The 23,598-nt window shown below is 41.8% G+C and overlaps 1 protein-coding gene across 7 annotated transcripts in view; it reads left to right on the top strand.

The window, feature by feature from the left end:
• Positions 1-23,598, top strand: part of ATXN1 (ataxin 1) — a 465,758-nt gene that overhangs the window by 224,234 nt on the left and 217,926 nt on the right. For 5 of the 7 annotated variants that reach the window (XM_033216310.1, XM_033216306.1, XM_033216307.1 and 2 more), the window contains one exon: positions 15,557-15,617. The exons of the other annotated variants lie outside the window; for them this stretch is intronic. The gene's annotated coding sequence lies outside the window, so the exon portion shown is untranslated. The remainder of the gene's footprint in view (positions 1-15,556; positions 15,618-23,598) is intronic. 7 annotated transcript variants of the gene reach the window in all.

Below are 23,598 nucleotides of genomic sequence, written 5' to 3'. Positions count from 1 at the left end.
TGCAGCCTCTGCCTCCTGGGTTCAAGCAATTCTCCTGCGTCAGCCCCCCAAGTAGCTGGGATTACAGACATCTGCCACCACGCCTGGCTAATTTTTGTATTTTTAGTAGAGACAGGGTATCACCATGTTGGCCAGGCTGATCTTGAACTCCTGACCTCAGGTGATCCGCCCACCTTGGCCTCCCAAAGTGCTGGGATTACAGGTGTGAGCCACCTCACCAGGCCAAGACACATTTTTACCTCCCAAATCAAAATCTGTTTTTTGCCTGTATCATGGTTGTATTTCAATTAGAACATTATTTCTTTTCTTTAATTTTCTCTTTTTTTTTTTTTTTTTGAGGCGGAGTCTCGCTCTGTCGCCTGGACTGGAGTGCAGTGGCCGGATCTCAGCTCACTGCAAGCTCCACCTCCCGGGTTCACACCATTCTCCTGCCTCAGCCTCCCGAGTAGCTGGGACTACAGGCGCCTGCCACCTCGCCCGGCTAGTTTTTGTATTTTTAGTAGAGACGGGGTTTCACAGTGTTAGCCAGGATGGTCTCGATCTCCTGACCTCGTGATCCGCCCGTCTTGGCCTCCCAAAGTGCTGGGATTACAGGCTTGAGCCACCGCGCCTGGCCTCTTTTTTTTTTTTGAGACAGAGTTTCACTCTTGTGGCCCAGACTAGAGTACAATGGCACAATCTCAGCTCACTGCAACCTCCGCCTCCTTTGTTCAAGTAATTCTCCTGCCCCGGCCTCCCAACTAGCAGGGATTATAGGCACCCACCACCACTTCCTGCTAATTTTTTGTGTTTTTAGTAGAGACAGGGTTTCACCATGTTGACCAGACCGGTCTTGAACTCTTGACCTCAAGTGATCCATCTGCCTCAGCCTCCCAAAGTGCTGGGATTACATGTGTGAGCCACCATACCCGGCCAGAGCATCCTAATACATAGGCAGCCGCTCATGCACTAGAGACCTTCTCAGAGGGTGAGCAGAGTTGGCTCTCCCTGTCGGTGACATCACATTGGCAGAATACACACACTTTTATCCTGTGGCGGTTGGCGAGGCCATTGATTTGCTGAGTAGAATAGCAACGAAATACGCTAGACAGGTTTAACATTTGCTAGTGCTAATGAATTTGTCAAGCATCGGAATTCAGGGACAGTCGATGCACACTTAAAATGCTCTGAAATAGATTTTACTTTTTATAAAAGATAATCTTATATTTGAATCAGAAGAGACACGTTTTCCTTAAATCATTTAATTAACTCCTATTTCATGAAAAACCTCCTATTCAAAAAAAAAAAAAAAGATTTTATGTTACCTAAGGCTAAGTAAGAGTTGAAGGTAGAATGAGTAAATAACCAAGTTTATGGAAATTGTAAAACAAATAGATGTGTTATAAATGTGCTATTTAACGAAAGTGTTTATTGACTGGAGCAATAATGATGTATCTTTGACTATGACAAGTACCAGTGCTGAAATCCATCCAAGCCACAAAGATGATTGGAGGGTCCATGTGGAATATAAAGCTCTGCAGAGTCTAGAGCTCATATCCTATATGACTTTTTGCTAATTAATAAACATTGGCCTTTTGTCTGTTAATAGCCTAATTGCAAGGCATTGGCAAAAGTGCTGCCTTTCACTGCTAAGGGGGGCAGCTTTCTGTAAAAGAGGTTAAAAGGAGAAATCAGGAACCTAATTTTTTGTTAAATAAAATGTCCCCCAAAAATCAGATACATGCATATTTGGGCTGAATAAATCTTTCCTGGGAAACTCTTCTATGACTAGGCACCATTGTTCATGAGAGGCTTTTCCCTCAACATTTTATTATGAAAAATTGCAAATATACAAATAAATTGTAAGAATTGCACAGTGAACACCCATAGACTTGCCATCTAGATTTTGCAAGTAGTATTTTGCTATATTTGCTTTGTCAGGTATCAAGCCATCTGTCCATCCTGCAGTCCGTCATGTTTTAGTCAATGCCCTTTGAGGCTAGTTAATGTGTATCATTACTCAATCAAAATAAAATATTGGCTTTAGTTCTTGCTTTTAGGTAAATTTTATTTTATTTATAAAATAATAAATAATAAATAATATTTGTTATTTATAAATTAATAAATAATATAAATAATAATAAAATAAACTATTATTATTATTATTGAGACAGGGTCTCACTCTGTTGCCCAGGTTGGAGTGCAGTGGTACGATCTCAGCTCACTGCAACCTTGACCTTCAGGGCTTAAGCAATCCTCCCATCTTAGCCTCCTGAGTAGCTGGGACTACAGGCATGGGCTACCACATCTAGCTAATTTTGTTTTTGTTTGTTTTGTTTGGTTTTTTTTTTTTTTTTTTTTTTGGTGGAGGCAGGGTTTTGCCAGGCTGGTGTCAGACTCCTGGGCTCAAGTGATCCACCCTCTTTGGCCCCACAAAGTGCCCCACGCCTGGCCAGAAAAACCCAAATTGAGGGGACAGTCCACAAAATCATTAGTCTGTACTCCTTAAAATTAGCAGATTGCCACTTTTATCACATCATATGTGACCTATCACGGGCTGTTGATCTTGATCACCTGAGCCGAGGTTGTGTGTGTCAGGGTTTGTCAGCTTTAAAGTTACTCTTTGTACACAGACACTCGACACACCCTTTTTCATACTGTGCTACTCATTGGAAGGCAGTCACTGTGCACAGCCCACACTTAAGGAGTGGGCAGTTACACTCCACCTCTACAAGGGCAGAACATCTGCATGAATTATTTAGAATTCCTCTGCGCAGGAGATGTGTTTTCTTCTCCTTTTAAAATTTATTTATATCAGTATGAACTCATGGGTGTTTATTTTATACTTTAGGTTCTAATGCAGTACCATGTTGTTTATTTTGTTGCTCTGGTTGTTTTAGTTCTGGCAATTGGCAGCCCTTTGAGAAATATTAGGAATATTGTCCCCTTTGATGTGCCCCCATCACTGTGGGATATTGATTTATCTATTTAGCATTTTCCCACTTTCTGACACTACAAGACACTCCATGCTCATCTTGGATATTTCCTGTCGCAGTACTAGAATCAGCCATTTCTCCGAAGAGCACTGGTTCGTTTTATTGGAGAATGGTGTTAAGAACTAAGTTCTGGGTGCTGGGGCTTGCAGAAATTTTATGTCTAACACACATTAGCTTTCCCCCTTCCTTTTGTGGAAGTTTGGTGTGGGCAGTAGTGAGTGCCCTGTGAAATCTTCATGCTACAGATTCACTTTAGTCCCTCACCAATCCTAGTTCACTGCAGGAGGAGCCTAGCTCGCTGTGGCAGACTGGACAGAAGTCAGCCCGGTCAGTCAACTCAACAGATTTCATTTATTCAGCTCAATCCAGGTCAGACTTGGTGCTGTGCTTATTCCTGTGGGCAGATGCCCTGCCCTCACAGAACCCTGCCCTCTAGAATCAAATGACAGGACAGCAACAGAGAAGTGCTGTGGAAAATCAGAATACAGAAGGGCTGGTGGGACCTAGCCTAAGAGCATTCAAAGAAAGCTGTTTATACAAGAGCAGACTTAGCAAGGTTTATTCCAGATGAGGCGGCTAGAAGCAAAGACATGGAAGTGGGAACAGATGGTCTCTTAAATATCTATGGATAAGAAGGATGCTGAAAAGAATGAAGGACTTTGCTTCTTGGATTTGTTTTAGGTAGGAAGTAGGGTTGACTGCTCTTGGTGGGATGAGGAAATGGACCAGTGGTATAGTGGAGCCAGCTTGCATACACTTTTATGAGCCAAGTATTAAATGTTTGGGAATTTGGGGAGCAGGTTGACATCACATTACTACCTTGAAATTGGCCATGGTGAGAGTGTTTACACTATAGAAGTCTGAAAATGCTACAAATCAGGGGTCCTCTCTCCCCTCCCACTTTTATTAAACATTTCTCCACACACCACTGGCTTCAGCTATCTAAATATCTAGTATATACTCTTACCCTGAATTTATTTATTTTTTCTTCTAGCGGTCTTTTATATGTCCACATTTTTATTCGGTGGTTTCAGTTCTCTAAAAAAACTGTCAAAAAATGGTTGCAGTAGAGATGTATGCCCCTGATTGAAAACTGCATTTTACTGCATGTTGGTTAAAACTCTTAACAGTCAGAAAATATTTTGGTTAACCGGGTTATTTCGGACCCTCTAATGGCCATTCTCAGTAACTGAGTTGGAGTGCATGATTCAAATGTACTAGACCATTACCCAGCCTTCTACTTTATTTTGGCAGCATGGGAAAACCTGTTGTCACCCGAAGGTAGTCGTCAGTGTCATATATATGTGGCTGTAGGATTTATGGTTGGGCTGGCTTGGAGGTATCTTCTGATTTTTACCAAGAATATAGGAAGAAATGATATCATTTTCCTTCAGCTGAGAAACCATGACTCAACATTATTCTGCTTGTAGTAGGTAATGCAACCCTGTATCACTTTGACTTTTGCAAGGATGATACCTGAGTAATCCAGGGAATAGTGCTATGCAAATAGGGACAGTTTCCATGAGGTCATCTCTTGTGCATGGTATATGGTGTTAAGTGCTATGCCGAATTAGACTCAAAGGAGCTTACATTTCAAACAAGTCACCTAAAAGCAGTCATATGCATGACAAAGGAGAATAGGGTTAGGGAAAGAAGAAGACTCCCCTTACTGGAGTAACTGGAGATTGTGAGTTTTCACTGTGATCCTGAAAGATTGGTTGACTTTGCCTTAATTATGCCGATTTCTTTTACCTCTTTGCCCTTTCTTATGTCCCTCCATCAGTTATGGTAAATTTTCGTAGCTTTTGTTCCTATCAGTGACTTTACTCCTGGTCCGCTGTCAAATGGAATCTCTGAAGTTGTAAAACTCACAAAAGGATATTGCAAGCATTCTGGCCGTATTACAAATCTCATGTGAGAGCTCACTCTGAATCAAAGGAACTCTCATATTTTTTTTTCAGTCCAGTGATTCCAGATGTGGAAGCTGATTTCCTGGAACACTCAAAGGAGGCCACAGTTCATCAACTGCCTCCCATAAACCAACACTCTCAAGCTTCAACTCTCATTTGAAACTTCTTGGGGTATCTTGATCCAAACAGATCACCTGAAAAGCTCCCTTATAAGGTCAAGTGATCACAGGGGTCTTCTTCCTCTTCTTTGTATTGTGATAAAAGTCATCATTTTTCCCAATTTTAAGTGTACAGTTCAGTGGCATTAAGTATATTTACATTATATTACAGTCATCACCACCATCCATCTTCAGAACTTTTCATATTCCCAAAGCGAAACTGCATATCCATGTTGCAGCATGTGTCAGAATCTCCTTCCCTTTTAGAGCTGAATAATATTCCATTGCACATATATATCACATTTTTTAATCTATTCATCCATTGATGGACACTTAAGTTGCTTCCACTTTAGGTTATTGTGAATTACGCTGCCATAAACACTGGTATACAATTATCTGTTCAAGTGCCTGCTTTCAGGTTTTTGGGGTATATACTTAGAAGTGGAATTGATGAATCATGTAGTAATTTTTTAATTTTTTGAGGAACCATCGTGCTATTTTTCACAGCAGCTGCACCATTTTGCATTTCTATCAGCAATGTACACAGAGTTCCAGTTTGTCCACATCCTTGCCAACATTTGTTATTTTCTTGTTTTGGGGATTGTTTTTTGTTGTTATTAATCAAAGCCATCTTAATGTGAGCAAAATGGTATGTCATTGTGGTTTTGATTTGCATTTTCCTAATGATTAGTGGTGCTGAGTGTCTTTTCATGTGCTTAATGGTCATTTGCATATTTTCTTTGAAGAAATTTCAATTCAAGTCCTTTGCCCATTTTTTAATCAAGGTGTTTGTTTTTTGTTGTTGCTCAGGAGTCTTCTTGCATTCCTAGATAGTACACTGCTTCAAGAGGCTATTTAGCATTTATCTGGGGTTCCATGGTGCAGCCTGTTCCCTTTGCACATATGTAATGCGGAGATGAATATGTAGAGACTTACCACTCTGGAAAACTCCACCTGGCATTCTAAGATTTGCCCATATCTGCTTATTGTGGATGAGGTTCAGTGGTGGATGCTGCAGAATACACCACTGACTGCTTTTGGATACTGTATGATATCGTCCTCTAACTTTTCACTAAGAAAAATAATCTCTTTAGAGGAAAGGAAGGAAGTTGAGAGTCCATCTTATAATTGTTCAGTGTAATAATATTCTAAACCAGGTATTGACAAACTATGGACCATGGGCCAGATATCACCCCAGCCTGTTTCTGTAAATTAAGTTTTATTGGAACACTGACATGCCCATTTGTATGAGTATCTTCTGTTGCTGCTTTTGCACTACAATGACAGATTGAGTAGTTGCAACAGAGATGTCTGGCCCACACAGCCAAAACATTTGCTCTCTGGTCTTTTGTAGAAAAAGTTTGCTGCCCTTTGGCTGTTCTAGGTGTTTAAGAAATACTATTTTTAAAACCATATATATAATGTAGTGATGTTGACTGCAAGCTATTCAGTTTGAAAATAATAAAGCCTATGTAGTAGATATTACTGTTTTAAGTATTTATTGAATAAGATAGACCCTGATTGGGGCAATGGCTTTCATGTCCTTAGCATCACTGGGGCTGTTACCAGATGTGACCAAAAGGTTTCTAACATGGGTAGCGCTTTTTTTTTTTTTTTTTTTTTATGAGACGGAGTTTTCACTCTTGTTTCCCAGGCTAGAGTGCAGTGGCATGATCTCGGCTCACTGAAACCTCCATCTCTCAAGTTCAAGCGATTCTTCCGCCTCAGCCTCCCGCGTAGCTGAGATTACAGGCTCCTGCCACTATGCCCAGCTAATTTTTATATTTTTAGTAGAGACAGGGTTTTGCCATGTTGGCCAGGCTGGTCTCGAACTTCTGACCTCAGGTGATCCACTGGCCTGGGCCTCCCAAAGTGTTAGGATTACAGGTGTGAGCCACCACGTCTGGCCTGGGTTGAACTTTTTAAAGTCACAAAATCTGACTCCTGCCTTTCCCCTGTGATATTTCCTATTCGTACTAATCTTTGGTGAAGTAGCTGTGATCTTTAGCTGTGGTGAGAGGAGTTATGGAAGAGGACCTGCCCGGAAACGCAGACTACAGGCAACTTGCTGCCTGGCACCCTAAAGATGGTTTCCTGCATCTCTTCCCCTCTGTCTCCAGGTCAGAGGTACAGCTTTGCTAAGGCAGTGATTGCCCATTTTGGAATTTTGAGATACTGTTGATGTGCTGACTTTTTTTTTTTTTTTTTTTTACAAATTCTGTTCAATGCCTTGACCATGTATACAGTAAACTTATACTAGCTGTTAGAGTACTTGTTAAGGTGTATGGACACTGTCTTTGAAGAGTTTATATGGTATGTTTTGGCAGTTGAAGAGTATTAAGCACTGACTTAAAAATTATGTATAATACCCATTGAGATAATGGAAAAGAAATCCTGCACATACACACACACTCATACCCACCCACGAACACAGACACCCAGGAAATCAGAAAACCTGATTGACATCTACATGTAGGTGTTTTCCTTTTTTATTTATTTAACTTACAGTTTAAGTTCAGATGTACGTGTGCAGGTTTGTTATATAGGTAAACTTGTGTCATGGGGCTTTGTCGTACAGATTATTTTGTCACCAGGTACTAAGCCTAGTAACCATTAGTTATTTTTCCCGATCTTTGTCCTCCCACCTCCACCCTCTCGTAGGTCCCAGTGTACATGTTTTTTTAAGTAAAACGGTGGAGTAGTCATTTTGTACAGTGCAAATAAGATTCTGACAGTGGATGAATCTGACCAGAGGTTACCTTTTGCTCCAGGTACAATGTTTAGCTAAAAGCAAAATGAACCCTTAACCCTTTCATGGAATCTTACTGCTTCATTTACTTTGTGAGTGAAGTGATGGGCACTGATACAGTATTGAAAACTTTCATGCCCTTTTCTTTACTTTTTGGCAATTTGACCTTTTCTCCCCCCGGAAATATAGCAATCAGTATTTCTCTTCTGGATCTGGTTCTACAGCCTATGTTGATTTTAATTACATTCCTTGAAAACCATTCTCAAAATAGTATCTGCCCCTTACATCTTAAGATTTAGTGTTGAAAATAGAGCTTTGATAAGAGTCCCTTTGAAAATGATTTTCTTCAGTCAATATCAGAGGAGTATTTCCTTATTTTTATATTTATATGTTTTAATTCCTTAAGAACAGATACGTACCAAATTTCATGGTATATATTTATAATCGTCTTTTCAATTTTAGACAAATTTTGGAATTCAGATGTTGCTCTTTGAAATGCTAGTGACTTCTCCAACTTGGGGACATTCACGGACTCAATAAGCATGCCTTTTATTTATGATTCTCTGAGGATTCATTCATTTCTGCATATTTTGAATGTCTGCTACACAGAGATAAATGATGTAAAATCCAGGCTATCAGAGCTGGGTCACAATTTAGTGGAGAAGATGAGTAGGACAAACATTGACCATGGAGTGTGAAAAGTGCTCCTCGTAGAGACATGTACATCATGCCATAGTAAGTTTAGGGAATCTGTAAACTCACTGAAGTCCTAACTCAATTTAAATTGAGTTAGACTGTGGATAAATTTATCCGACGAGAAACACGTAATAATATGTGTCTGCTCTGAGGTAATAAATGAAAAAAGTTGGATAAAATAAAATACGTCTGTTATAACCAATGGCCCCCCAGCAAGGCCAGTGCTCTTGAGCCATTATTATTCCTGCACATTCTTTGTGTCTGGGTTATTAACATTGCGCTTAGGTCAGATGAGCGTGTGTTCAATCTGCCATGCTTTGATAACTAAAGTAAAGTGCTGATGGAGATCATTTAAGACTGTCTCTATGCTGTTGATTGCATGCTTGTGGCTCATAATCAGAATGATGCAAAGTAATTGTTAGACTGACTTGCCAAGGCTACATTTTGTGCCGTTGCCACTGTCAGCACTTTGGTCCTGCTGTGCTGCCTGAAGAACGCTTGCCTGGCACCTGTTGGGCACTAATACACAACTCTCCACTGAATGTCATGGGTAACTTTTGTTCTCACATCCTCGGTTGCTAACCTCAAAAAAAAAAAAAAAAAATCTGACAAAGATTTTTTTTTTTTTGACAGAGTCTTGCTCTGTTGTCCAGGCTGGAGTTCAGTGGCACAGTCAGAGCATCCTGCAACCTCCACCTCCCAGGTTTAAGCAATTCTCCTGCCTCAGCCTCCCAAGTAGCTGGGATTACAGGCACACACCACCATGTCCAGCTAATTTTTCTATTTTCAGTAGAGATGGGGTTTCACTATATTGCCCAGGTTGGTCTTGAACTCCTGACCTCAGGTGATCCACCTGCCTTAGCTTCCCAAAGTGCTGAGATTACAGGCATGAGCCATGGTGTCCGGCCGCAAGTGCTTATTTTTTGTTTGTCAGAATGCTTACGTATCGAGACTTTAATCTCTCGTGCATGTTGTCAGGGAGTTCATCTTTTCTCTTTGGCTGTGAAACCCAGACAAACCTAGCTTTGTCACTTACTGGTGACCTTGGTTAGGTTACTTTTCTTGAGCCTTATTTTCCTCATCTGTGCAATGAGGCTAATAAAACCTATTTTACAGAGATTTTTTGTCAGGATTAGAGATAATAGATAAAAATGTGTTCATACAAATTAGCCACTTAGCAAATGGTTGTGGCAAATATTAAGGAAATTTAATGCTTACTCAGGATGATACAATACAATCACAAGACAACGTTTCCAAAAGTCAGTCAGTCTCAAAATATAATGATAACGTAACTGTGGAACATATAGTATCAGCACAGTTTTACTGGGCAAGTCATTTTTACCAGACACACAATTAGATTTGGATGTTAGAATCTAAACCACACGGTTTTATGGCTAGATCTGGAATACAGGATATGTTATGGACCCTCGCGTATATACCTTCAAAGGATATGGAGCTACCTTTGGAAGCAATGTATGATTTAGTCTTTTTTTTTTTTTTTTTTTTGAGATGGAGTCTCACTCTGTTGCCCAGGTTGGAGTGCAGTGGTGCGATCTCAGCTCACTGCAACCTCCACCTCCCGGGTTCAAGAGATTCTCCTGCCTCAGCCTCCTGAGTAGCTGGGATTACAGGCATGCTACCTGGCTAATTTTTATATTTTTAGTAGAGACGGGGTTTTGCCATGTTGCCCAGGCTTATCTTGAACTCCTGACATCAAATGATCTTCCCGCCTCGGCCACTGAAAGTGCTGGGATTACAGGCATGAGCCACCACGCCCATCAAGATTTAGTCTTGATGGTGTAAAAAAGCCATTATATAGCATACAACACAGCCTGACCATCTAATGCTCACTCATGGAAAAGCAATGACTACAAGAGAGTTGGGCAAAGCAAAAACTCTGTCCTTATAAGAAGTTCATTGTTAGATCTAGAAACATCTCACCAGCTTCTGAATTGTACCATGAAAAGAGATTTGTTAAAAGTAGCTCGGTTCATATTCCATGATATTGTAAGTGCCTAGAGTGAATTGTCTAAGAAATGCTCTGTCTGACTCCATCCAGTGCTGACATTTAAGGTCTGTGTTCTTGTTTCCTAACATTGATTCTATTTCACATGGTCAAAATGTAATAGACATGTTTTTTCTAAGAGCATGACCCCCACCACAAATTACCACTCCCCTTAAAAATTGCGTCAGCTGGACCAGGGTTGAAGCATTTAGGGAGCATTTGTTGTAAGGCACTGTCACCTACCATTGGTTATGGACCCTGGTTTCACAGATCAGACTCTGTGTGGCTCTACTTTGCATCTCCACCTTTGATCTCGCCAGGATTTTGCAGCCAGTATCTATCTCCTATGGCATTTCTTTGCTGCTGCTGTGTGTTCTTTCTCCCTCTGCTGCTCTCTGCCAGCCCTATCTGCTGCCTGATTCATGGAGCAGTGTTGGATACTCAGAAAAGGTTAACTGCATTCGTGTCTTCATGACTGGAGACATGATTTCCACACACTCTGCCCATTGCAGGGATACACTCACTTCCCCAGGCTCCCCTAAAGAGTAGGATTTCCCTGGAATGTCACTAGTCGCTGGGGGAGGTATGGCACCCTTAATTGAGAGCAAGGGTGTGTCATGTGACTTCAGCAAATCCTATCACATATATTTTTAGCAAACCAACCATTCTCTTTGAGAATGAACTTGGGTTAGAAATATTAACACCGAATGAACATTTTAATTTTTGATACCTTCTAAAGAAATATGGTAAGTCCTGTTTTTTTTTTTTTTTTTTTAGGTTTTCACCTTCAAATAGTGATTTAATTTCTAGGATCACTCAAGATCATACAGTTTTCAGTTAATTTTTTCTCTGTATCATTAAGTAACTCTACCATGATTGGAGCCCAAAACAAGGACATTTGCTTGACTTCAGACTTAATGATTTAGTACTTGATCTAGCCATCCCTAATTCACCCTTTATCCCGAGTCTTTAAAGTTGAGTCCTTTTTTGGTATGTTGGACACCCACTGAATATTCTTTTTTTTTTTTGAGACGAAGTTTCACTCTTGTTGCCCAGGCTGGAGTGCAGTGGTGCACTCTCGACTTGCTGCAACTTCCACCTCCTGGGTTCAAGCGATTCTCCTGCCTCAGCCTCCCGAGTGGCTGGGATTACAGGCATCTGCCACCATGCCCAGCTAATTTTTGTATTTTTGGTAAGGACGGGGTTTCACCACGTTGGCCAGGATGGTCTTGAACTCCTGACCTCAGGTGATCCACCCGCCTTGACCTCCCAAAGTGCTGGGATTACAGGTGTGAGCCACTGCACCTGGCCACCTACTGAATATTCTACTGTGTGATTCTATTCCCTGTGGTATATGTGTTAGTTTGTGTTCTTCTATGCTACACCCACTCAAACCAAAACAATTTTTTGCTGTTAAGGCTTTTTATATTTATTCAGCCTGCCTTTCTCAATCTTGAAAAATGTAGAAGAAAAAGAACCACATGCTACCACAATATGTAGTCATTTCTTATAAACTTGGGACACTTTGGTAGACTCTGTAAATTCAACAAATAAATATTTATTGGTTCATTCCTTCAATGCAGTACTCTTGCAGTCCTCAAAAATTATGATGTTGATGCATCTGTTGATGTTAAAAGAGGTTTTCAATATAATTAATAAGTAAAAAAAATCAGACAGCAAAACACTATGAATACTATCATAGTATGTTATAAATAGATTGTATGTATATATGTAGATTTATTTCTAGATGTGTATGTACAATATACTCTGTATACTTGGGCATAGGAAAGAGTCTGGGGTCATATAACCAGAATGTTAATAGTGATTATTAATGGGACTTCTGTGGATTTGTATTACTTGAGTTTTTCTGTTTATCTAATTATTATATAGTAAACAGTTTTATTTTGTTCTCATTTGTCTCATCCACTTTTTTTGACTGCATAGTCCTGTAATTTTTTTTTAATTTAAAAAAATTTTTGCGGGTACATAGTAGGTGTGTATATGTATGGGGTACATGAGGTGTTTTGATACAGACATGTAAAATAAACACATCATGAAGAATAGAGTATCCATCCCCCCAAGCATTTATCCATTACATTGCAAACACTCCAGTTATACTCTTTATTTTAAAATGTACAGTTGTTATTGACTACAGTCACCCTGTTGTGTTATCAAATAGTAGATCTTATTTATTCTAACTACTTTTTTTATACCCATTAACCATCCCTACCTCCCCTCCAACACCCTACTACCCTTCCCAGCCTTTGGTAGCCATCCTCCTACTCTCTGTGTCCATGAGTTCAGTAGGTTGGATTTTTTAGATTCCACAAATAAGTGAGAACATGCTAAGTTTGTCTTTCTGTACCTGGCTTTTTTCACTTAACATAATGATCTCGTTCCATCTATGTTGTTACAAATGACTAAATCTCATTCTTTTTTATGGCTGAATAATATTCCATTGTATGTATATACCACACTTTCTTTATCCATTCATTGTTGGTAGACATTTATATTGCTTCCAAATCTTAGATGTTGTAAACAGTGCTGCAACAAACAGAGGAAGTGCAGACTTGTCCTCAATATACTGATTTCCTTTCTTTTGAGTATATACCCAGCAGTAGGATTTCTGGATCTTGTGGCTACTTGTCTCATCTACTTGTGAGGGGTGAGGAAAAAGGGAATACGGTGCAGGTACTCACATTCTGGTAAATTTTTTGTTGTTTTTTGTTTGTTTGTTTTGCTCTTGTTGCCCAGGCTGGAGTGCAATGGCATGATCTTGGCTCACTGCAACTTCCGCCTCCCAAGTTAAAGCCATTTTCCTTGAACTCAGCCTCCCAAGTAGCTGGGAGTACAGGTGCATGCCACCATGCCCAGCTAATTTTGTATTTTTAGTAGAGACAGAGTTTTACCATAGTGGCCAGGTTGGTCTCAAACTCCTGACCTCAGGTGATCCACCCCACTCAGCCTCCCAAAGTGCTGGGATTACAGGAGTGAGCCACCACACTCAGTCACATTCTGGCAAATTATTAAGTCGCCAAAATCTCTCCTGTGTCTTTCCTCCATTGTTACAGATATATGAACATGTTGTGCCAAATGGTGATAATGCCTTTTGGTTTTATTCAGTCTCTTCTGTGTACCAAATGCCACCTTAAAAACTAGAAACATTCTATGAAGTTGGTATTGTTATTGCCGTTATACAAATGAGGAAAGGGTTCAGAGAGTTTAAGTGACTGGAACCACACAGCTCCTCTGTGACTGAGCTGAGGCTCAGACTGAGGTCTGACTTTGAAATCTATCTTTGTGGTCTCAAGAATTCATACTGTAGACATCTCATCTGTTGTTAGGATGAAAAGGTCAATGCGTGTGAGTGGATTATAAAGTGTTGCTTTAAAACAAAGAAGATACTCAGATTTTGTCAGTATCTACCGTTTTTCAATGTTTGCATGGTTTTCTGGCAGTTTTTTCAATTGGAGCATAACCTTTGTCTTTGCAGCCCCGCCTAGCCTAGGATAGTCTGACTGCATAGTCAGTGTCACGTTGAATACTTGTGGACTGCTCTGTGGGACTTGGAGGAGTGCCCTTTAGATTCTGAGAAACAGAGTCTGGGAATCTTCCTGCAGGCTGGTGGGCCATCCTGAAGAAGCTCTATCCTGCCTTGGTGGCCACATGCAGTCCACGTCCTCTGAGGAAAAGGGCAGGAAAGCTGTGGCCTTCCACAGCACATAGAATGAATCCCAAAGGTTCTGGAATCCTGTGCAACTTGCCCACAGAACGTCAGGAGCTGGAATAGCTTTGCCTCACAGCCTCTCTTAAACCTGCAAAGGCGTCTTTAAAATAGTCTCTGGAAATTATTGTTGAGTTGGATCTTGAACTTAGTTCCTTGGGTGGTGTAGATTAAACAGTCTGTTGCCGTCGCTCCCTTATCTCCCTTTGTCTTTCAGGCTTCCTCTGTCCAACATTCACATCATCTCTGTTCTTTCCCACACTTTGTTTGACCCGTCAGTATCTCAGACACCGTGGCTTCCTCACGGGATTACTTAGTCAGCCTGATATGTGGCCTCCAGCGCCCCTCTGCCAAGTCCGCATTCCCATATGAGCCTAATTACATACAAATCACTGCGGGGAGTGAAGCTGTGAGTATACCATTTCGGGAAAGAGCAAAGTGCAGGAATGGGGTACTTTGGTTATTTACTAAGACTTCTTCACAGCCTGGGCAATGTAGCAAGATTCCATCTCTGCAAATAAAGAAAAAACACAACATTTTAATCCAGATGTGGTGGCACATGCCTGTAGTCCCAGCTACTTGGGGGCTAAGGCAGGAGTTTGAGTCTAGGAGTTTGAGGCTGCAGTGAGCTATGATGGCACCCCCACCCATGGTCACTGAATTCCCCCATGAGAGGCACTTTGGAGAGAGGATCCCAGGGTCTCAGCTCAACTCTGCCACTCACAACCGTACACACATGAGCAAGTGGCTCAGTCCCCTGGGGCTAAGGGTTTCCAACTATAAAATGGGCATAGATCTATGACAAACCTGGGTGACAAAGCAAGACCCTATCCCAGAAAACGAAACAAGGCTGGGTACAGTGGCTCAAACCTGTAATCCCAATACTTTGGGAGGCCAAGGTGGAAGGAGCGCTTGAGGCCAGGAGTTCAAGACCAACCTGGGCAATATCTCTACAGAAACATGACTTTAAAAAAAAACACAAAAAAGGCTTCTTCAATAAGCATCATGGTGGGCATGGAGGACATGACATTTTAAAAAAAACGCACCTAAAAAATTGATTTCTTGGGCACTCTTTGTCACAAGGACCATACATCTCATGATAAATGAATCATGCCTGTGATTGTTTTCTACGTATCGATTGTTCAAAGCTCTGCTTTTAAACTTCGTATAGTCAGCCAAATAATCACGCATCTATTGTTCTTCAGACATTTACTGTGCACCTAATAAAGGCCAAAGTGCTAGGGGCTGGAATTTCTTATCACCTCTAGGCCTGCTCATTTGGACTGATTTAGAAAATGGAGTTATAAATTTTTTTTTTAAATCTCTTTTTCTCTTCCAGTTTTCCAAAGAAATTAGACCATTTTCTTCGTGAAAAGAAATCGAGCTGCTGTTTTCATAGGGTGAGTGATCCTTTGAATCTTTCCTGTATTTTTACCCACATCAAAATGTTATCCAATTACTATGATGCGCCAAGAAAACGTGTGTGACAGCATGCATTCTCTAGTTTTCTTGTGCTTGGAACCAAGGTATTTTTCCTGTTCTTCGACTCTCCTTATCACTGGGTCCTTTGGAGAGGATGGTTTCCCTTGTAGACTTTTTCTGCCATTTCTTTTTGGTGTTCACATGCTTTGCCTCTTGCGAGGTCATCATCATTGCTATTGACTTGTCCAGCTCACAAAGAGGAAGTTTCTTTCCCTCAGCAACTGGTGCACAGAAATACAGCTGTGGGCACGGGGGAACCATCCAATTTCTTCAAGTGACTGTGATGTCTCTTGAATTCCATGACCAAGAATAATAGGATGTGAGCCCCAGATGAGACCTGAGAGCTTGTCTGGCAAAGGCCCTATGTACAGATGAGGCAGCTGAGGCCCAGAGGCTTCACATCACCTTTGTGGGGCTTCATGGAGAGTAGCAGAGCTGGGATTATGACACAGGTGTGTTTGGCTCCTAGCTGCGTGATGTTTGCCCTGCACAAGACTGGTTTTGGAATCTGCAGATTCTTTTTGAGGCTGTAGAATTATAGGTAGTTCAACTTAAAGTGGTCTTGGTAATCTAATAAGGATCACCCCTAAGGCAAGGGTCAAGACTGATGCTGGTAGACTGTTTGACTTTCTCATAATCATAGTTGGCTACTAAGTAAAGGGGTTGGCAGAGCGAGTGTACCCAGAACACTTCTGTTATGGACGTCATCTGAGAAAGCTTATTTTCCTTTGCGCCCTTTCCAAACCACTGCATCTGCAATGCCACGTTGTCACATGCTGAGACTTGGTGGTACATCTGCTTTGCAGCTAGAAGTCACAGTACACCTGCAGGTGTGTGCAGTCCAGCTGCCGACCCACACACCCGACTCGCGGTTGTCTGCACCTGCAGAAGAATGCCTATCAGGGTTCCTATATTGAAGTACAAATTTGACCTACTGTCATAGAGACTTTTGAGAAACATTTATTCTTTTATTTTATTTTATTTATTTGAGACAGAGTCTCTCTCTGTCGCCCAGGCTGGAGTGCAGTGGTGCGATCTTGGCTCACTGCAAGCTCCGCCTCCTGGGTTCAGGCCATTCTCCTGCCTCAGCCTCCCAAGTAGCTGGGACTACAGGTGCCTGCCACCATGCCCGGCTAATTTTTTGTATTTTTAGTAGAGACGGGGTTTCACAGTGTTACCTAGGATGGTCTCAATCTCCTGACTTCGTGATCTGCCCACCTCAGCCTCCCAAAGTGCTGGGATTACAGGCATGAGCCACCGCGCCCGGCCCCGTTTATTCATTTTTTTAAAGTTATGTTGGTTTTTACGTAAGAGCGCAGTTGTGCGATAAGATGGAGAAAAGTTAAGAACATGATTCTCAGTTAGAATACCAGAAGGTAGACTTGATTGTGTGTGTGTGTGTGTGTGTGTGTGTGTGTGTGTGTTTTAAGACATCCTAGGTTAAATCTGGCTTTGAATTGTGTTCATTTAGGTTGGTGAACTAAGTGCGCTTATTTCCAAAACATTTCATCTCACCTAGGGAGTGGTCAAAGGGTGGCATTAAGAGCTTGTGTTTATTATTTTATCCAACTTGTCAACTTAATCACTTTGTCTTCTTTCCTAATTAGAGTCATTATTGTGGAACTTGATCATCTCCTTATGTAGATACAGACATAATTGGTTTCTACCAACATACTGAATGGAATATAGAACATAGATTGCTGATTTGTGAGGGATCATCTGCTGAATTACCCTAATATTGATCTCTCCTGTCCACAGAGCTGGTCTACATGAGTTAGCATTCATTAGAAGTATGAAGGTTTCCATTTTCCTGTCTTATCTGAGAAAAGCCCAAAAGGTTTATTCTCAGAGCTCACCACAATACAGTGTGGGTCACTGACACCTGTTGCTGTCTGGGGAATGTAAAGGTCTCTTTAGAGTCAAGAGATTAATTAGACTAAAAGAAGGGGGCAATTAAGGGCCTCGAGAAAGTGAAGAAATGTCCATTTCCATGCCTACATCATAGGATTCCTTGGGTAAAGAATAAAGTGGTAGAGAAGGATCTGAGGCACGAAATAGTGAAGGAATGAAAGAAGGACCGTCTGAACCCATGTAGACCACTTGTGGCTACTTTGGTTTCCTTCTGGGGTCATGTTTGATGTCAACATTCAAGAGGGCATCAAATTATTATCCAAAATATTGCAAGCCGTTTGCTTTTACCAAATAAGAAAAAAACTAAACACAGATAGAAGCCATGAGTATTTTTTTTTTTCCTAAAAAGAAGCTCAGAAGCTGGCCCCCACATGCACATACACCTTGTAAAACATGAGTCCCTGGGTTCAGTTTCATAGTATGCAATGGGGCTGGGTCTTGGGAACAATGCTGCTGTTGTTTCTAAGCTCAAACAGCAGTCACCATCAATGGTATCTCTTTAAGGGAAATCCAGGGAAATGCTCTTGCCAGCACTGTGATTTTATTTGCTAGAGGCCAGGTGGCAATGACATGCATTGGTTCCATAGCAACATGACTGTGCTGCCAGAAAACGTATAATGACTGTGACAGCCAGTGTATCCTGGGCAGGATGAGGGCAGCCCTGATACCCTCTTTTATTTCCCACCTTATCCACTCTTGCCTTTCCCCTCCTGGGGCCTGTGATATGCGGAGAATGTGGTTTTCGTAATTGTTACTATCTACTTCTGCTATTAACACTTGCCTCCTGTCCCGGTCCATCTTGGGACTTGATGAGAGAGAAGGCAATGCCTGTAGGAACGTTCTACAGGCCTCTGAATGGGTCAGCAGGGTTGGCAGCACCTGCCTGCCTTAGCAATTGAAAGGAGGTGGAGAGCCTGTGCTTTTCATCCTCCCTGTGGCACAGCGGCTCTGTCAGAATGGCCTGGTGGGGAGGATACTTCCTGTGCATCATGGTCAGCTGCTCCTGGCTGAAATGTGTGAGTAGCGACATGGAGCAATGTGAAATCCAGGGAAACAGTGTGCTCATTTAATACACTGCAGATTGAGGAGACACCTACCCGTGGAGCCCGCAATGCCAGGCCCAGTAGGACTGCACAAAGAAAGGCAATACCCATTTCTCGGCCGGGCGCGGTGGCTCAAGCCTGTAATCCCAGCACTTTGGGAGGCCGAGACGGGCGGATCACGAGGTCAGGAGATCGAGACCATCCTGGCTAACACTGTGAAACCCCGTCTCTACTAAAAATACAAAAAACTAGCCGGGCGAGGTGGCGGCGCCTGTAATCCCAGCTACTCGGGAGGCTGAGGCAGGAGAATGGCGTAAACCCGGGAGGCGGAGCTTACAGTGAGCTGAGATCTGGCCACTGCACTCCAGCCTGGGTGACAGAGCGAGACTCCGTCTCAAAAAAAAAAAAAAAAAAAAACAAAAACAAAGAAAGGCAATACCCATTTCTCATCTTCTGGGAGCTTGGACCAGAGAAGCAGTTTCTAATTGCAGTTTCTCTACTGATGTGCGGTTGGGGCTTTCACATTTCTGTGATGTTTTCTCATCTATACAATCCTTAATGAAAGCATTGTAAGAACTCTTAGTTTCAACAGATGCTTTTTTCCCTCTGAACTCCTGAAGCATTTTAAAAAATCTTTACCATCCATTTGACATTGCTCTTGTATTTCCTTTTTTGATATACATTGCTTTGGGGGCCTGAGTGGTTTTCTAGGTAGAGACTAAGCCCTTCAAGGATAGGAACCATGTATCTTCTTCTTCATCTTCTTAAAAAAAATTCTCTAATGCTCACAACTGAGCTCTGCGGATAGTAACCATGACATTAATATTTGTTCATGACAACGTTGTATTCTCACCCTATCTCCCAAGGAAATTCTGAGGCAAGTGTGTAAATATATTGAAAATGTTGTTCAGTTCTTCAAAGAAAAGATAAACTCAAGAAATTATTTTCCTAATGTGGTTTTCTTTTTAATGTAGATATAAAGTCACAAGGTAAGAATATCTAAAAGCTTCACATTTCCTCATCTTCCTCTTTGTGGCTACTGACCATAGCATATACCCCTGGGTTTTATACTGGCACCAAAATAATCCTTTTTCTCACCTCACTCCCAATATTCACTGTATTGAATTTGTCTTGGGGTCAAGACTTCTCAGCCTAGCAATTTTTTTGAACTATTAAGTAAGAGATAGGAGGGATTTTTTCCATTAAGATGACAGATAGATTAGGTTTGATAGATAAGGATAGTGATTCCTAATTTGGTTTTGAGGTCTGTTTAGGGGAGGGAAGGTTTTTATCTTATGAAAACTTTTATCTTACAAGAGTTCTCTTCCCGTCCCAAGTTCTGAGCCCACTGAGAAATAAGACAAGAGTATTGAGGCAGACGGGGGCCAGAATGCTGCTGTGTGACTGAGGGCAATGTGCTAACTTGCCACCTACCTGTTCCCCAGTCTAGCTTGGTCTCAGGCCACCTGCAGGAAAGTTTTGAGTCTACAGGCACCTGTCTGTGTGAAGAGGCCCAAATCCCTCCTAACCCTGCTCAAAATTTTATAGATTAACCCTATCCAAGGAGAGGGGCATAGACCGTGTTGGCTTTAGCGCCAGCCGGGTTACTCATTCTACACCCTTGAGGAAGAAAAGGTTGGAGCAAGAGGTCAGAGGGTGTAAGGGAAATCCTCCCCCGTAGAAAGCTGGGGTGGGGCGTGGTGTTTCCTTCCTGCTCTGACCATGTTTCTGTTCCCTGCACACCATCAGGCCTACCCGCCCCCAGCTCACTCAAGCCTTCTTACCTGTTGTGTTTTCTTCATGGTGCTTGGGCTTCTGCATCCGACTGCGGGTTTATTGTTAGTCTCCTCTATTAGAATGTTAGCTCAGTGAAAGCAAAAGCCTTGTCAGTCTCATGAACTGCATGTATCTCAGTATTTAAAACTGTGTCAAGCACATAGGAGGCATTTGATCAACATTTGTTGAATGGATAAACGCATAGATGTTGTTTGATGCCTCTGCTCACACTCTTTAATTACCTGGAAATCCCTGGTGCCCTGTCTTGTCTGGCAAGCCTATAAGAGCTAGTTCAGTGATCGTGGTCTCTTCTTGCTCTGTATGTGGCTCATCAGTTGGCAGTAGTTGGCATGTGTGTATGTGTGTTTGCTCTCATGTAGGTGAGCGTGCACATGTGCATCTTTGTGTGCATGTGTGTGTAACTACATACCTGTGTCCTTTTGTGCATATGTATGTGTATGTACTTCTGTTCTCTCTCTCTCTGGCTCTGTAATACTTCACTTATTTGTTTACATATCTATTACCCTTACTAGACTGCAAATGCCTGAAGAACTGGGGAACCTGTTAATCCTTCTTGTTCCTCTAATATCTGCCATGTAGTAAGTGCTCAGTAGATGATAATATTAGCATTCTAAGCACTTACAACATGCCCAGTACTGCTTTATCTTAAAATTTAAAATAACTTTTATGTATCTTGTGTATATTAACTTGTATAATTCTCACAACAACCTTACAAGATACATTTTAAACTCTCATTTTGTGGATAAGGAAACTGGGGACATAAAGAGGTCACGTGGCTGGCCCACAGTCTCACAGCTAGCCTGACTCCATAGCTTTTATTCTGTGCTACTATATTTGTGTGAATAAACAAATGACTGAATGAGAATTTTAGAAGCCCAGACCAAAATCATTAAGTAGACCTAAAGACACTAGGGTCAACACAAATAAGTAAAAATGATGAGCCATGGTTGACATACAATCAAGGTCATGGCTAAAATAAAGTCACAGATGAATAGCTAATGCCTTCTTGTAGCCATTGCACTGAATTCCTGATTATCCATGCCTCCAGAGTGGTATTGGTTAATGCAAATGGATAATTGTCGTTACATATTGGGAATTATTTCCTAGTGGGAAAATATCAAGTCATCAGTTATGAGTTAAACAGCTACTGCTTGCAAGGCTCACAACTCAATTTTGGGAAAATGGTGAGGGAGAAAGGAAAATGTGAGTTGGAGGGTGAAAAGGTAAGCCCTGAAAGTACAAGCCAAGGTCACTATCTTCAAGAGGCTCCTGTCTCATTAAGTGGCAAGGAGTGAGTAAATGTGACATTAAGGCAATTAAAAGATATTGAGGGTAGTAAATATAAAGCCTATCATGAGGCATTGTTAGACATGATTCATTACCAAATGGTAATAATAGAGAAAATAAAAGCTATTATATTAGTCAGGATAGGATAAGCTTTTGTTGCAGAAATGATCAACCCTAAACTTTCAGTAGCTTAGCAAAATAAAAGTTTATTTCTCATTCATGCAGTGACCGCTGTGGATGCGATATCTCTCCAGGACAACTGTCCTCCATGCATAACTCCATGATGCAGTCTGCTTTGATCTTTTTATCCAGCCATCTCGGGGCCTCTTTCATGATCACTGGAAGAGAGAAAAATTGGAAAATTGCACCAGCAATTAAATGCTTCAAAGCTTTGGCCTAGAAGGGACACTTGTCACCTGCTATGTCCTAAGCATGACTTTTAGCCTTTTATATAACTCACATCATCCCAGTGCTCTCACACAGCACACGGTAAATGCTCGATGAATGTATAGGGTAAAAGAATGGATGAACATAAGAATGCATTGTGACTCGCTCCTGATAGTGTTGAAGCAGTAATATACCTGGCAGCCCCCAAAGCCCAGGCTTGGAACAATCAGATCTGGCTCAAAAATATTTACTAACATTGAAAGAGCATTAATAAAAATAACAACATAGTTAACATTAATTAGCTGTGGTGATTGGACAATCATAAGGACACGGGCAAATTAAACTCCATTTAGCAGGTGGCTAAACTTATATTAAAGCCCTGGCCTGCCAGACATTGGCCTTGTCTTAGACACATCACTGCCTAACAGTCCACAGCTCAACTCACAGTTCACGAGTTATCTAGTCCCATCTTGTCTTTCTAACCTTGTTCCTCCTGAATGAAATGGAGACCACTATGCTTGCTGAAAATTAAGAAGCTTTATTAAGGCAAAATTAACCTGTCCGGGATGCTCCCATGATTCCATCCCAGGTGTACGGACCACCTTATACCATCCCTCTCCTGCATCCACTTCTCTCATGCTTTCATCTTTCATCTGGAGTCCTGGTGAACAGACCACAATTCAGCTCCAGATCAATGAAGAGGGTCTTCCAGACAGGGACCACACATATGCTGAGCAAAACACAGCAACCGAACATGTAAAGTAAGTGGGAAGCTCCATGTGGGACTCAATGTGGAGAATGGAAAACTCAGAGAGAGAAAGAGGGAGACTGCCTTGGACAGGGAGATAGGGGTCACACCACATGTGTCAGACCAAAGAATGAGGACCCCTCAACCACATTCGCTGCGTGTGTATTATATGGTGAAGAGAAACCTGCCTGCCAGGAGGATCGAGTCCCAGCCACTGACAGATTCCCAGGACATGGTGCTTGTTGTTGGTGTATGGTTTGTGGGTGGTGGTGGTGGGGAGGGAGGAGTGGTCACTGTGTAAATAGGCAGTGCTGTGGGGAGGGGTCCTGAACTGGGGGTTGGCAGTCACTGGAGATTTTTTAACAAGTTGGGGATGTGACCAACCATGTTTTAGTGAGATGAACTTTACAGCTGTGTCCATAGCCCGTGAGATGGTGGAGAAAACAGAGTCTAGGGTCCCAGAGGGAAGGCAGTTGCGGGTATAAGGAGATAAGGTTTTGAGAACTACCGTGGGCGTGTTATAAAGGGACAGACGTGGGGAACACTACAAAGAAAGAGTTGAACAAACTGAGCAACTGTTTGGATATAAGAAACAAGGAGACCGGGCGCGGTGGCCACGCCTGTAATCCCAGCACTTTGGGAGGCCGAGGCGGGCGGATCACAAGGTCAGGAGATCGAGACCACGGTGAAACCCCGTCTCTAATAAAAATACAAAAAATTAGCTGG

The sequence above is a fragment of the Trachypithecus francoisi genome, unplaced genomic scaffold, assembly GCF_009764315.1.
Source record: "Trachypithecus francoisi isolate TF-2019V2 unplaced genomic scaffold, Tfra_2.0 Lachesis_group10, whole genome shotgun sequence".
NCBI classification, from domain to species: Eukaryota; Metazoa; Chordata; class Mammalia; order Primates; family Cercopithecidae; genus Trachypithecus; species Trachypithecus francoisi.
The sequence above is the reverse complement of the archived record's forward strand: the minus strand, read 5'-3'. Positions and strand labels throughout refer to the sequence as shown.